This window comes from Triticum aestivum, chromosome 2A (genome assembly GCF_018294505.1).
Source record: "Triticum aestivum cultivar Chinese Spring chromosome 2A, IWGSC CS RefSeq v2.1, whole genome shotgun sequence".
Classification (NCBI taxonomy): domain Eukaryota; kingdom Viridiplantae; phylum Streptophyta; class Magnoliopsida; order Poales; family Poaceae; genus Triticum; species Triticum aestivum.
The window spans coordinates 304029837-304039866 of NC_057797.1; positions in this window are offsets into that span (position 1 = coordinate 304029837).

Consider the following 10030-nt stretch of genomic DNA (forward strand, 5'->3'; position numbering starts at 1 on the left):
TCGCCTATTCGGGTTCCATCCATGAGGAGTTCCGGCCGGAGTTTCGCTCACAGCCCCAAACGATGTGAACAGGGTTCCGTGACACCAAACGGGCGCCCGGTATACCCGGCCACGTGCCTACCGCATCACAGCCCACCCCTCCGGTCAGCGCTGCCCATGGCCTCCAGCATACTACAAACACCAGAAACTACTTGCAACTCTTGGACAGAGGACAAGGGTGATTAAGAAGTCGAGCGGGGTCATATTTCAGGGCCCAATGTATGGTAGTAGCTGAGTCATGGATCACAAACACAGAACTCAGTTCCTAAGGACGGCTTCAATGAGACAACCCACCATGTACTCCTACATGGCCTCTCACCGCTACCTTTACCAAATCGTGTTCACACACTTAGCTCTCAATGGTAGGACATGTTCACACACCTCTGATTCATTCCCGATGAATCAGACCTGACACAACTCTAAGCAGTAGCAGGCATGACAAACAAGCAAGAATGAGTAGGCACAACAGGGCTCAAACAACTCCTACTCATGCTAGTGGGTTTCATCTATTTACTGTGGAATGACAGGTCATGCAGAGGATAAAGGGGTTCAGCTACCGCAGCAGGTAACAGATGAATCGTTGTTGTCCTAATGCAGTAAAAGAGAGCAGGAGTGAGAGAGTGGGTTTGTATCGGAATGAACAAGGGGGTTTTGCTTGCCTGGCACTTCTGAAGATAACATTGAGTCTTCATCAGTGTCAACGATCACATCATCGGTACAACGTCTATCGAGGGGGAACAACACCGGCAAACACAGAAGAAACACGATCAATGCAATGCACAGTATGATGCATGCTATGACATGGCAATATGAATGTGTTTTGAGCTAATGCAACTAGCAACAGATTAAATGAAGTTGGTTTGAATACAAGATTCAAATTCCAACTCCATATATGGTTAATTAAATGCCCTTTATTTGTTTTGTCCAAAACAGACGACAAACATTGTTCAAACATGCATGAAAATGGTACAGATGGATTCCTTGAATTTTTCTGATAATTTTTCATGTATAAATTATTTAATTTGGAGTTATGGTTGAATTTCTATGATTTTTAGAAGTTTATACAATTTTCTGGAATTTCAGAATATTAATAATTCCAGTAATTCATTATTGCGTCAGCCTGACGTCAGTGTGACGTCAGCAGGTCAACAGGTCACTGTCCAGTCAAACCTGACAGTGGGTCCCGCATGTTAGTGAAATTAGTTTAGTTAGAATTTAATTAAACTAAACTGGGTTAATTAACAGGGCTGGGCCCCACCTGTCAGTGAGTCAGTGGGTTAGCTAAAATTTAATTAGCATCTAAATTAAATTAGCAGGGCCTCGGGCCCACATGTTAATGACCCAGGGGGGGTCAAACCCTGGTCAACTCGGTCAAACCTGCCGGCGACTAACCGCCGGCGAGGTCCGAGACGGCGGCGATGCGCGGAATCGCAGCACAGGCCACGGTTCGAGGCGCTGATGGCACCGTTGGAACCCCGAGCCTCGTCCGCGTCGTCTGGTGCTAGTGGGGTCGCCGGAGACGACTCAGATCGACGGCGGCGTCCGCTTCCGCGGCGGCCGGAGTTCGGGCGCGAATGGTGGCGATGCTACGGCGCACTAAAGGAGAAAACGAGGAGTGCTACGTGCTCCTGGGGGTTCACCGAGCACGGTGACGTGCTCAGGCGCGGGCTGCGGTGGCCCTGGCCACGGCGGCGCCATGGCCGGCGGAGCCGAGCTCTCGGCTGTGATGGCCAACGGGGTTTGGGGGCAGCTCGAGCAACGTGACTAGGGGGAGAAGGAAGAGGAGCTCATGGGGAGTTAGCCGGTGCAGACGACGGGGCCGGGGAAGCGTCGGAGCGAGCGGGGCGGCGAGGCGGATCTCCGGTGGCCGAGGAGGGGGAAAACGTCGGGGCGGCGCTCCGGGGCTCCTCTGGTCGCGTGAGACGACGAGGAGGACGAGGGAGGACCGGCGGAGCGCGAGGGCGTGTCGGAGAGGCTTCGGGATGGCTGCGGCCGCACGAGCGCTGGTCGGAGGCGACGGCTCCATTCGGTCGCGGGAGGGAGAGAGAGCAGAGGGGGATAGGGACGGAGGGAGAGACACGGGAGAGTGAGAGAGGGTCGAGGGGGCCGCGTGGCGTCACCGGGGCGTCGAGGAGGAGCCAAGCAGGCTGGGAGGGAGGAGGTGGCCGGGGCGCGTTGCCGCGCGCGCCGGGCGCGTGCCCGTCCTCCTGGCAGAGGAGGAAGGCGACAGGGGGGGTAGCGGTGGCGGGCTGGGCCGCTGGAGGAGCTGGGCCAGGTAAGTGGGCGCCAGGTAAGTGGCTGGGCTTCTTTTTTTATATATTTCTGTTCTGTTTTCTATTTAATTGCCACTGAATTCAAATTCAAACAAATTTGAAAACAGTGCCAAAACTCCCCTGGATAATTTTATGTCACTTAAGGTCTACTCCTCATAAACATAAAATATCTCAGGGCATTTGAAAATATATTCATTATATATTATGAATATAACTCCAAATTCAAATAAAATATTGATTTAAAATCAGAGCCCAAATAATTCCTTAGAAATGTCCCAAAATTTTGGTTTGATTTATAACTCTTGCCAAAATTGTCAGAGCTATTTCTAGGGCATTTTGGATTTACTGATTGCAATTTTAGGGTTTCTTACCCCTTTATTAAAATGATTTCCGAGGCTTTCAATTTCCTCGTTTCAACTTTCGGAATATAGACATGATGCACACATGAAGCTAGCCTAGAGCATTACCAGAAGCTAGGGATGTGACACACCGAGCCCTGGTAGATTAGGCCAAGGTATTTCTATGAAATAACCATAGCAGCCATATTTGTCGGGAAAACCATACGGATGATTAGTTCGGATAGTGTTTACTAGTAGCTGAGCGATATGTCAATGATTACTTATGATTATATAAAAACCACCCCCCGGCTATTTGACATGCTCGGGGTTGGAGGCGGAGGAACATGCATAGTACAGGCTCAAAAAATGGGGAGTGCGCTCTACAAAAAGTTATTTTGGACCTCCTATCGCACGTCTGCGTCGCCAGTCCTCGATGAGGAATCCTTGATGGACGTAGCCCCTTTAGGTGAGTGTATGGATCCGAACTCCGATAGAGCCAGTTTCCGATTTTTAAACCGTTCGTCACCTATTTTTTAAATGATATCAAAAGAGGAAATAAAAAGGAAATAACTAATTATATAGAGAAAAAGTTACCAGAGTGCTCGCAGGTTTGTCCGTATTGTGCTTCCGCTGATGCCCATGGTATCTTGAGTGCGTAATGATGTATGCGCGGTACAAACTTTGTAGGTGTACGGAGTGGGCGGCGGAAGCCGGGCTGCTATTTCCGTTTTAGGGGTAGTTGATCCTCGGGTGGAGACTGCTTTAGACCCCCGGTTTTTCGTTGGTGAACCTTTTCGTCATCCCTATCGGTTGGCAGCTTCCTTCCCCTGTGTTCGGCGTTGAGCTTGCCGGCCTGTTTAAAGACCCGTCGGTTTCTGTTGGTATGATTAGCTAGTTTATCAGGGTGGCCGTGAATCTGGCAGGGTCGGTCCAAAATCCTGTCCAGGTTGGATGGTTCATCTCGATTCGCCTTGGATGGCTTCTTTCGCTGGCTGGGCTTGGGGTTGCTGAATCTGGCGTTGACCGTTGTGTCGCTTGATCTTTCATTGTCATTGTGACTGTTGTTTTTGCTTCCCCGTGGCTTGTTGTTGGTGTCTCGGATTCTGAAGGTGCCCTGGTTGCTGGTGCTATTGCTTCTACGAGCGAGCCAGCTATCTTCTCCCGCGCAAAAGCGAGTCATCAGAGCAGTGAGAGCTGTCATGGATTTAGGTCCTTCTTGGTCGAGGTGGCGTGCAAGCCATTCGTCCCGGACGCTGTGTCTGAAAGCCGCGAGGGCTTCTGCGTCCGGACAGTCGACGATTTGGTTCTTTTTGACTAAGAACCGGGTTCAGAGCTCCCTGGCTGATTTGTCGGGCTGTTGGACAATGTGACTTAGGTCATCGGCATCCGGTGGCCGGACATGTGTTCCTCAGAAGTTATCAAGGAAGGCCTCTTCCAAGTCCTTCCAGCTGCCTATGGAATTTTCAGGCAGGCTATTTAACCAGTACCGAGCTGGTCCTTTTAGTTTTAGTGGGAGGTATTTAATGGCGTGAAGGTCGTCTCCACGGGACATATGGATGTGGAGGATGAAATCTTCTATCCATACTACGGGATTGGTTGTCCCGTCGTATGATTCAATATTGACGGGTTTGAATCCTTCGAGGAATTCATGATCCATTACTTCATCAGTGAAGCAAAGCGGGTGTGCGGCGCCTCTATGTTGGGCCACACTGCGGCATAACTCCAAAGGAGTCCCATTGCGGTTTTCGGCCTGGTTGCGGCGAGGTGTGACACGTCCGAATAGGTAGCCGTTGTTGCGTGTCGAAGCATGTTTTCGTGATCCGTAGATTGGTCTTGCGCTTCCTTCTCTATTGTCCCAGTCCCTTTGCAGGTTGTGTGGGTAATCGTGGCCTGCGTTGTTCTTGCCTTTACGGCGAGGTGGGGCGGTCTGGTGTTCGGCTTGAGTTGCCTTTTTATCCGAACAGAGTTGCCGATGACCTGCCGTGTTGTGTGACGATGGTATGGGCTCCAACGCCTCGTCATCGGATTGGTAGAGCGATCTGTGCTTTGGGTAACTTTTGGCCGGGCCACTGAGGCCGTATTCTTTGGTGATCAGGACTTCGGTCCATTTGTCATTGAGTAGGTCTTGGTCAGCTTGAAGCTGCTGCTGCTTCTTTTTCAGGCTCCTTGCCGTAGCTATCAGCCTGCGCTTGAAGCGCTCCTGTTCGAGGGGCTCTTCAGGTACGATGAAGTCTTCGTCGCTGAGGCTTTCCTCATCTTCGGAGAGCGGGAGGTAGTTGTTGTCCTCTGATCCGTCATTGGGCAGGGCCTATTAGTCGAGGCTGGCTTGCCCGTTTTCCTGTTCCTCCTGCTCGAATGTTGCTCCCACAGGGTCTTCATTGCCTTCGACACCATCCGGAGTACTATTTTCTCCAGTGCCATTGTTGCTGCGGTGTGACTTGGGGCGCCGGAACTTATACTGTGACTCAGGAGTTTTAACTTGATCTCCCTTGTTTTTGCCACGAGGCTTTTTAAGTGTATCGATCATGTACATGTCATGTGAAGGGGTGGCCATCTTGCGTCCGAAGACTGGCGGATCTTGGCCTTGCTTCTTATCTGAATCATCGTCTGGACCGTCAATGTCCGCGGAGCCAGGAGTGGGCATGTCGGTTAAGTCCTCGACAGTGGCTATGAAGTGGGTGGCGGGTGGGAAACAAAATTCTTCGTCGTCAGCCCCTAGTTCGAACTGGACATAGTTCGGCTGCGAGTCTCCCATGAATGACAGGTTCTTTAAAGAGTTTAACACATCGCCCAAAGGTGAGTGCTGAAAGACGTCTGCGGCACCGAATTCGAAGATCGATAACCGATCTAGCTCTGTGTCCGCAAGCGTATATGGTCCGGAATTTATAGACGGAGACGAATCCAGAGTTCCATTGACGCAGATATCGCAGGGTGACGAGTCCGTGTGTCAGGACCCCGACTCGATGTCACATCGATCTAGCCGGTAACACTTCATATCACTTTGCGGCCTCACGCACGGTATTCCCACGGGTGTCGCCTTACCTTTGCCCGGGACCGTTTGCGCCTTTTGGCTCACGTATATGATAGTGTCGCTAGCATCCATATGATAAAGAGCCCGGGCTGACATGACTAGTCGTAAACCCAAAGTGTCACAGACTTACAGGGACAGGCATCCATGACCCAGCTTCGAACGTGTCGGTCATCAGCAAGTGGGTCCGGGCTGTAGCACTGGGCTAGCAGGACTCCGGTAAACTGGGCTGTAGCGGGCTAACAGGACTCCGGTACTCAAAGCGTGACATTTCCCCGAAGGGACAGACACAGGAACGAAGAAGGACACATGCCGGCCAGCCTAAGTGTTCCAGAGCAGTAGCAAGCTACCATGGCTCAGCGGTAACACTAGGAGACATTTCCCGGTAAGAGAGGCTACTAAAGATAAACAACTAGGTAGTCAGATCCCACACATACCAAGCATTTCAATCATACACACAATATGCTCGATATGTGCAAATACAACGAAGCATCACAACATGACTCTATGACACAAGTACTTTATTTAAGGCTCAGGGAGCCATACATATCATACACACAGGTACGGGTCTCACGACCCAACATACAAGTCATACAGTCATACAAGCCAACAGCGGAAGTACTTTGTCTGGGTACAGACAACTAGTAAAATAAAAGAGGCTTGGAAGCCTAACTATACTACGTGGTCCATCACAAGCTCAGGGTCACCACCTGGGTCTTTGGCCTACTCGTTGATGTCAACGTCTACATAGAACCCATCAGAAGGGGTTGCAGCGTCTTCTGTAAAAATGTAGATTATAGCAACATGAGTACAAAGGTACTCAGCAAGACTTACATCAGATCCTACATACATGCATAGTATCAAGAAGGGTCGGTGGAGTTATTGCAGCAAGCCAGCTTTGACTCTTGGCTAGACTATCCTACGATACTCCAACTTGAAATAGTTTTGCGCACACGAGTCCACTACTCACCACTTCAATACACTACCGAGGATCCACCTCCGTCTTCCTACGGAAGAGCCATCCTCGGCACTCACACTTATCTTGAGGCTTTTAATAGTATCCATTTACTTGTCTATGAACTGTATAGGCAACCAAGTAGTCCTTTACCGCGGACGCGGCTATTCGAATAGATCATGATAACCCTGCAGGGGTGTACTTCTTCATACACGCTCTCACCTCTTACCGTCGTTTACACGACATGTACTCGGCAACCTTCAAGCGGAAGCCCAACGTGGGTGTCGGCCACGACCTACCTAATCACCTAAGCCTCCGGTCCAGGTTTATCGCCTATTCAGGTTCCATCCGCAGGGAGTCCGGCCGAGGTTTCCCATACGGCCCCGAACAATGTGAACAGGGTTCCCGAGATACCTAACGGGTATTTGGTACACCGTGCCACGTACCTACCGCATCACAGCCCACCCCTACGGTCAGCGCTGTCCACGGCCTCCAGTAGGCTACAAACACCAGAAACTACTTGCAACTCCTGGACGGAGAACTAGGGTGAATAAGAAGTCGAGAGGGTCCATTGGTTTCGGGCCCAATGCATGGTAGTAGCTGATTCTTAAATCACACATACAGATCTCAGTGCTTAAGGTCGGCTTCAATGAAACAACCCACCATGTACTCCTACATGGCCTCTCATCGATACCTTTACCAAATCGTGTTCACCACACCACTCTCATTACCGACATAATCATTTCACTCTAGCCCATCACCCAGATGAACCAGACCTGACTCTAAGCATAGCAGGCATAGCAAGGTAGGAACAACACATACATATGGCTCAATCAACTCCTACACATGCTAGTGGGTTTCATCTAGTTACTGTGGCAATGACAGGTCATGCAGAGGAAATGGGTTCAACTACCGTAGCACACAGCAGTTTGAATCGCGTTGTCTTAATGCAGTAAAAGAGAGCAGGAGCGAGAACATGGGATTGTATCGATATGATCAAATGGTTGGTTGCTTGCCTGATGGTTCGTTGCACGGATACGGTTCTTCGTTAGGGTAATCACGGTACTCCTCGGGGACAGACCCTGTCGCAAAGGACACCGATACACAAGCATCACCAAACAATATGCAACAATATGATGCATGCATGAAACATGGCAATATGAGTGTGTTGGGCTAATGCAACTAAAACCAGAAGGGTTTGAACAAATTTGAATCAAGGATTCAAATTTCAAATTCAAATATGGCCTCTTTAAGTGCTTTTCCTTGTTCTGATTAAAACATCAACTTAACTTGTTTGATCATGCATGGAAATGGTACAGATGGATAGATTGGATTTTTCTGATCATTTTTCATATATAATTTGTCCAATTTGGAATTACAGAATAAAAGTTATGAATTTTTGAAGTTTAACTAATATTCTGGAATTTCCTGATTTAATTTAAATCCAGAAAATCAATTACTACGTCAGCCTGACGTCAGTGTGACGTCAGCAGGTCAACTGCGGCTGACTGAAGTCAAACCTGACGTGTGGGGGCCACACGTCAGTGACAGGGGGGGTTAAACAGATTTAAATTAATTCTAATTACTAATTAGTGGCACTGGGGCCCACTATCAGTGTCAGGGGGGGTTGACTAACAGTAGTTAGCGCTAACCTAACCATCTGGCCGACAGGGCCCACGCGTCAGTGACCCTGGGGGGTCAAACCCCAGGTCGGTCAAGTCAAACCCCACCGGCGACATGACGCCGGCGAGATCCGAGACGGCGGCGAGAGTGCTTTTTGCCATTCCGGCGACCAAATGGACGGCGGAAGGCATCTACGTGTTGCTGAGGTTGAGCCGCGTCTATTGGTGGTGGTGGTTGGGCTCGGGGTGGCCGGAGTTGACGGCGGCGAGCTCGGCTGCGGCGGCCGGAGTTCGGGTGCGGTCGGGATCAGTGTTGCAGGGGGTTTGGGGAGACGTTGGTGCGTTCTACGTGCTCCTGGTGATGTGTGGAGCACGATGGTGTGCTCGGTTGGGCGCTACGGCGACCGTGGCCACGACGGCGACATCGCCGGTGGCGTGGAACTCTCGGTCGAGGTGGAGCTAGGGCCTAGAGGTCGGGAGAGACCAGGGAAGAAGGGGGAAACGACGCGGAGGCTCACCGCGGTTGCAGTGGGCGTCGAAGCGGGCTCGGGGACGCGCTGGAGACGGCGAATTTGACGGCGACGGTGGTCGGAGTCCGAAGAGGGGAACGGCGACGTGGCGGCGATGCAGGGCTTCCGGGGAGCTGTGGAGCGGTGGGGAGGAAGAGGGAGTTGTGGCGGAGCTTCTGAGCTAGTCGGGGGAGCGAGGGGTGGTCGGAGACGACTGCTACGGCGAACGGTGGCGACGGTGGTGTTCGGCCGTGTGCGAGAGAGAGCGAGGGAGAGGAAGGAGAGAGCCGGGGAGAGTGAGAGAGAGCAGGGGGGATCGGGACGGGCTGCGGGCGTCGTCCACGCGGCCAGGAGGGCGTCGGCAAGCAGGAGGTGGCCGCGCGGCCGCGTGCGCGCGAGCACGCAGCAGCTTCGGGGCGAGGGGAGGAAGACGACGGGGAGCTACAGTGCTGGGCTGGGTCGGTTGCTGGCTGGGCCGGCCAGCTGGCTGGGCCGCACAGGTAAGTCTTCCCCTTTCTTTTCTGTTTTCTGTTTTATTTAATATATCTGCAACTTTGTTGAATTAAATAAAATACCTAGGCAACTCCAAAAATCACCAAACTATTCCTGGCCCATAGTTGGATTATTTCCAACATGAAACATTTTAGTTTGGAGATATTTGAGCATTTAAATATTTTATATTATTTTAAATGCCCAAATTCAAATATTTATGATTTAATTCAAAAACCCTAGGATGGCCTAGGAAAATGTGCACCATTTTTGGCAGAGGTTCTGAACCAAGACAAAAATGATGGGCATTTTAGAAGGGCATTTCAGGTTCATTGAAAAATTATTTTAGTAACCCTAGTTGGTTTTAGAGGGGACTGGGGGTTCTGTCATCCCCATTTCAAGTTTCTGATGAATGAGTAAACATGATGCAACACTCTAATGCATGACTAGCTAGGGTGTGACAACTCACCCCCACTCAAAAGAATCTCGTCCTGAGATTTGGGTTCCTCCGAGAAGAAGGCGGGATACTCGAGTCGAAGACGATCCTCCCTTTCCCAAGTTGCTTCATCTTCAGAATGGTGCGACCATTGAACTTTGAGAAACTTGATGTTATGACGTCGGGTGGTACGCTCGGCCTGATCGAGGATACGAATGGGGTACTCTCGATATGTAAGATCATCTTGGAGATCAAGCGTTTCGTGGTCCACTTCACGGATAGGATCCGAGAAGCAACGCCTGAGTTGAGAAACGTGGAAGACATCATGAACTCTGGAGAGA